The sequence below is a fragment of the Suricata suricatta genome, chromosome 3 (assembly GCF_006229205.1).
Source record: "Suricata suricatta isolate VVHF042 chromosome 3, meerkat_22Aug2017_6uvM2_HiC, whole genome shotgun sequence".
NCBI classification, from domain to species: domain Eukaryota; kingdom Metazoa; phylum Chordata; class Mammalia; order Carnivora; family Herpestidae; genus Suricata; species Suricata suricatta.
Window position 1 is genome coordinate 43,109,684 of NC_043702.1, and position 6,000 is coordinate 43,115,683.

A 6,000-nucleotide genomic window follows, 5' to 3' on the forward strand; every position below is an offset into this window, starting at 1 on the left:
AGTATATTGGTCTTCTTTGTACTCTGTCTTCTATTGCAGTGGCTGGCAGAGTAGGAGTTCTGGTTCAGATCTGAGTTTATTCTTTGACTCAATTGTTTCTATACTGAGTAGTCAGAAATACTGCTGATTGGTCTACAGCTGCTCATCCCCTTTTGGTGGTGGGTTGTTGCTTATGGCTCTGCCTGGTTTGGATATTTCTGTTTACTGGTGTGCGCGCGCGCGCGTGTGTGTGTGTGTGTGTGTGTGTGTGTGTGTGTGTGTGTGTTTATTCCCGGGGGGCCACTTAAGATGACATACTACTAAACAAAGTGGTGATAGTCATATTACTATGGTGCTAAACTGTTTTCAAGTTCTTTAACATTTTATCTTATTTTTTCTTGTATATCTAGTTGTGCCTATTCTCCCCCCCCGCCCCCGCCCCAGCTGCTATAATTACTGCATTGCTTAAAATCACACATTGGGGTTACCTGGTATCATTTGTCTTGCCTGACTGGTTCAGGACTGACCATATTCAGCTCACCATACAACCAGTAGGCTGTTCTTCCTTCCTTCACTTAAGTACATTGCTGTCGTGTATCTACTTAACAAGATAATTTCATGTTCGTGGGTTTGAGCCCCGCGTCAGGCTCTGTGCTGACAGCTCAGAGCCTGGAGCCTGCTTCTGATTCTGTACTTCCCTCTCTCTCTCTCTGCTCCTCCCCGCTCATGCTCTGAATCTCTCTGTCTCAAAAATAAATATAAAACGTTAAAAAAAAAGATGCCTAGATTAGAGGACTAAAGGGTGGTTTCAGCAAGCAGATAGCACTGGAAATTGCATGAAGAGGGATTTGGATCAGGCCCTAGAGTCAAATAACAAGGAAGTAAAATCAAGGAAGAGGTAATACTGTAATCTAGGTGAATTACATCAGGAATTCTGTCAAAAGGTGACAAGGCCTGAGATCTTGGACTAGTGTTTATAAGCAGGGCTCTCGTATCTGGAAGGGGGACTCCTGGGTCTTATCATACAGGCACTGGGGGGAGAAGGCAGTGTCTTCACTTACTAGAAAAGCATACCAGGCTGATCTTGGTCACTTTAGGGAAATGGCTGAGTCTTCCAAGCACTGGGCTAGAGATGAGTAAACCCTTTCTACCAGAGATAGGACTGGTTCTGAAGCTTAGTTTCAGCTAGGGAATGTGGAGATCGGGCACCCTTGGCTCCTGCAGCCTACTTCACTTTGGGGCTCTTGTGTAGGGCAGGGACTAGAGTAAGACAAAGGAGACACATGGGTGCAAAATTTAAGGATGCACACACACTCACGGTGCTGTAATGAGCACGTCTTTAGATTTTCCACTCTAGGTATCTCATACACCTCACTCTGGTCTCAGCCCTGCTCTGGTGTCAACTAGATCTGAACACTTCATTATTGGTGGTACTGTCTTACAATCTAGGGGTCAGTGTGGCTTGTGAATGATGCCAGTGAAAGACGTTTTTTATACTGCCCGTGCATCTTTACTTGTCTGACAGTCACGCAAAAGGTTGATTAAAATTACCTTAGCTTTTTTCGTAACTTCTGTCACATGTTCACCTGCTTTCTCAAAGACTAAGGTATGCTTGGGATGCCTGGGTGGCTCAGTCATTTGAGCATCTGACTTCAGCTCAGGTCACGATCTCACAGATCATGAGTTCAAGTCACATGTCAGGCTCTGTGCTAACAGCTTAGAGCCTGGGGCCAGCTTTGCATTCTGTGTCTCCCTCTCCCTGCTCGCGCTCTGTCTCTTTCTCTTGGTCTCAAAAATAAATAAACATTTAAAAACAAATTTTTTAAAGACTAAGGATATGCTTAAAAAGTTCTGTTCCACATTGATGAAGAAACAAAGTTAAACATAACCATCTCTGTGAGCTAGACTACAATGAATGGTATAGTCAATTTAATAAAGTTATGAAATGTTTAGTATCTAAAGAATCTCAAAGTGAGTGAGTAGGCATTTATTGTTACCACATTTTCCATTTAGGTGCTCTTAAAACATGCAGAAATGTGTCCATCTGAGTGAATCAACAGGAACAAATAAAGTCCAAGTGATGTATTAGTGATACACATTTGTGGAGAATGCCTTCCTTATAATGCAGAGCTCTTCATAGCTGGGTATTTTTACCCTAGTTCTGATTATTAGTTATAATAAAGTTTTACAAAGCTGTTACTCAAAATTTATGGTAACAATGTGACTCTACCTTGGTGTTTCATTTCCCCCTTTCTTTGTGAAACAACTACAAGGAAAATTCTATTTGTATTATCATAGTGTAAGCAAGCAAACAACAAGTTAGGTCAACTTAGTTCAATTTACAAGTTAGCTTGTAGGTTCTGTTGTTTTAGTATTAAAAGCATTGCTATGCTATGGTTACAGGGTTGCTCTAGTAAAACAAAACAACGTCTAGGTATGTGTCTATAGCTCCCAATGGTTTTATAGTGGAAGTTGAGTACACAAAGCTGAGATTAAATTCTGGATGACTAAAGCCTTATATACTGCTGATGCTGTTGTCATCATAGGTGTGGCTGCCACTGCAGTTGAACCTGGGTGGTTGAGGCCTTTTGAAAGAAGGGGCAGGGGCCCGTGGGTGGCTCAGTTAGTTGAGCGTTCTACTTTGGCTCAGGTCATGATCTTACAGTTTTTGAATTCAAGCCCCACATCGGGCTCCCTGCTGTCAGCCTGTCAGGCAGAGCCTGCTTCAGATCCTCTGTCCCCCTCTCTCTTCCCCTCTCCCACTGTCCCACTCTCTCCAAAACAAATTATAATAAGAGATGGGGCAGAGGATGGCTTTTGCTGAAGAAAATACATAGGGGACAGGGGAAGAGGGAGGAGGTGAAAAAGTATGAAGGAAGTCAGGCAGCTAGAGCTTGGGAGACTATGTTGTTCAAAGAACTGAAATTATGATCATACCATTGGTCCTAATATTCAAACTAGTTGTAATTTTACTTAGAGTCATATAAATGAAGATAAAATAAAACTAGGTAGAGTTCCCCAGGAATATAAACCTATAACTCGGCTTTTTTTTTTTCCTGTAAGGCACATGGTTTGATTAAAAAGTTTAGTTCAACTAAAGAAATTTTAATCTAGGCATTTTCTTTGTTTTTTGTTTACTTTTCTTTTTGTAGCTTCAGGCTTTTATTTACATTCCACTTAGTTAACACATAGGATAATATTAGTTTAAGGAGTAGAATTTAGTGCTTCATCTAGTTGTGTACAGTTACTTACATGTAATACTCAGTGCTCATCACCAGTACCCTCCTTTGTATCTGCCACCCATTTACTCCACCCCCCACCGACTCCCCCATCCAGCAACCCCCAGTTTGTTCTCTATAGTTAAGAGTCTGTTTTATGGTCGCCTCTCTCTCCCCCTGCCACCATATTCACCTGTTTCGTTTCTTAAATTCCACATGAGTGAAATCATATGCTGTTTGTCTTTCTCTGACTTGTTTGGCTTAGCATAATACATTCTAGCTCTAGCTCCATCCACATTGTTACAAATGGCAAGATTTCATTCTTTTTGATGGCTGAGTAATATTCCGCACACATATGCATATATACATATGCATACATACCACATATTCTTTATCCATTCATTAGCCAGTGGACATTTGGGCTCTTTCTGCAGTTTGGCTATTTGTTGGTAATGTTGCTATAAACATTGAGGTACATGTACCTCTTTGAATCTGTATTTTTGTATCCCTTGGGTAAATACCTAGTAGTGCAATTGCTGATTGTAGGTGGTTCTATTTTCTTTTAAGAGCCTCCATACTGGTTTCCACAGTGGCTGCACCAATTTTCATTCCCACCAATAGTACAAGAGGGTTCCTCTTTCTCTGCATCCTTGCCAACACTTCTTGTATCTTCTTTTTGATTTTAGTCATTCTGACAGATATGAGGTGATATCTCATTGTAGTTTTGATTTGTATTTCACTGATGATGAGTGATATTGAGTACCTTTTCATGTGTCTGTTGGCCATGTGAATGTCTTCTTTGGAGAATGTCTGTTCATGTCTTTTACCTATTTTTAAGTGGATTATTTGTTTTTTGGGTATTGAGTTATATAATGATCTCTATATATTTTGGATAGTTACCTTTTATATGATGTTTCATTTCCAGATATCTTCTCCCATTCAGTAGGTTGCCTTTTTGTTTTGTTGATGGTTTCCTTTACAGTGCAGAAGCTTTATATTTTGATGTGGTCCCAGTAGTTCATTTTTGCTTTTGTTTCCTTTGCTTCCTCCAGTGACATGTCTAATAAGAAGTTGCTATGGCTGAGGTCAAAGAGATTGCTGCCTGTATTCTCCTCTAGGATTTTTATGGTTTCCTGTCTCATATATAGGTCTTTCACCTATTTTGAATTTATTTTTGTGTATGGTGTAAGAAAGTGGTCCAGTTTCAGCATGTAGCTGTCTAGTTCTCCCAGCACCATTTTTTGAGGAGACTCTTTTTTCCATTGGATATTCTTTACTTCCTTGTCAAAGATTAGTTGACCCTGTAGTTGTGGGTCCATTTCTGGGTTTTCTATTCTGTCCCATTGATCTATGTGTCTGTTTTTGCACCAGGACCATACTGTCTTGATGAATACAGCTTTGTAATATAGTTTAAAGTCTGGAATCATGATGTCTCCAGCTTTGCTTTTCTTTTTCAAGATTGCTTTGACTATCCAGGGTCTTTTGTGGTTCAATACAAATTTTAGGATTGTTTGTTCTCACTCTGTGAAAAATACTGGTGGTATTTTGATACAGATTGCATTAAATGTGTAGATTACTTTGAGTAGTATAGACATTATAACACTATTTGTTCTTCCAATCCATAAGCATGGAATGTTTTTCGATTTCTTTGTGTCTTCTTCAATTTCTTTCTTAAGTGTTCTCTAGTTTACAAGGTACAGAACTTTTACCTCTTAGGTTAGGTTTATTCTTAGGTATCCTATGGGTTTTGGTGCAGTTGTATATGGCATCGATTTTTGATTTCTCTTTCTGCTCCTTCATTATTGATGTATAGAAATGCAGCAGATTTCTGTATATCAATTTTGTATCCTGTGACTTTACTGAATTTGTGTATCAATTCTAGGTATTTTTTTGTGTGGAGTCCTTCAGGTTTTCTATATAGAGTATCATGTCATCTGTAAATGGTGAAAGTTTGACTTCTTCCTTGCTAATTTTTATGCCTTTTATTTCATTTTGTTGTCTGGTTGCTGAGGCTAGGACTTCCAGCCCTAAGTTAAATGACTGGTGGTCAGAGTGGACATCCTGTTTTGTTCCTGACTACAGAGAAAAGGCTCTCGGTTCTCCCCACTGAAGATGATACTAATTGTGAGTCTTTAGTATATGGTCTTCATGATGTTGAGCGATATTCCCTCTACCCTTATTTTCTTGAGGGCCTTTTTTTTTTTTTTTATCAAGAATGGATGCTATACTTTCTCTAATGCTTTGTCTGCATCTATTGGGAGGATCATTTGTTCTTATCCCTTCTTTTATTAATATGGTATATCACATTGATTTGTGAATATTAAACCACCGTCATAACCCAGGAATAAATATAACTTGGTTGTGGTGAATGGCTTTTTAAAAATGTACTGTTGGATTTGATTTGCTAGTATTTTGTTGAGACTTTTTGGATGGATATTCATCAGAGCCTATAATTCTCTTTTTTAGTGGGGTCTTTGATTTTGTAATCAAGGTAATGCTGGCCTTATAGAATGAGTGTAGAAGTTTTCCTTCCATTTCTATTTCTTGAAACAGTTTGAGAAGAATAGGTATTAACTCTTCTTTAAATATTTGGTAGAATTCCCCTGGGAAACCATTCAGTCTTGGACTTTGTTGGGAGATTTTTGATTCCTGATTCAATGTTCTTGCTGGTTCCTGTTTTAGTTTTGGTAGGTATTATGTTTCTAGGAATTATCCATTTCTTCCAGATTGCCCAATTTGTTGGCATGTAATTTCATAATATTGTCTTTTAATTGTTTGTATTTCTGTGGTGTTAGTTTTGATC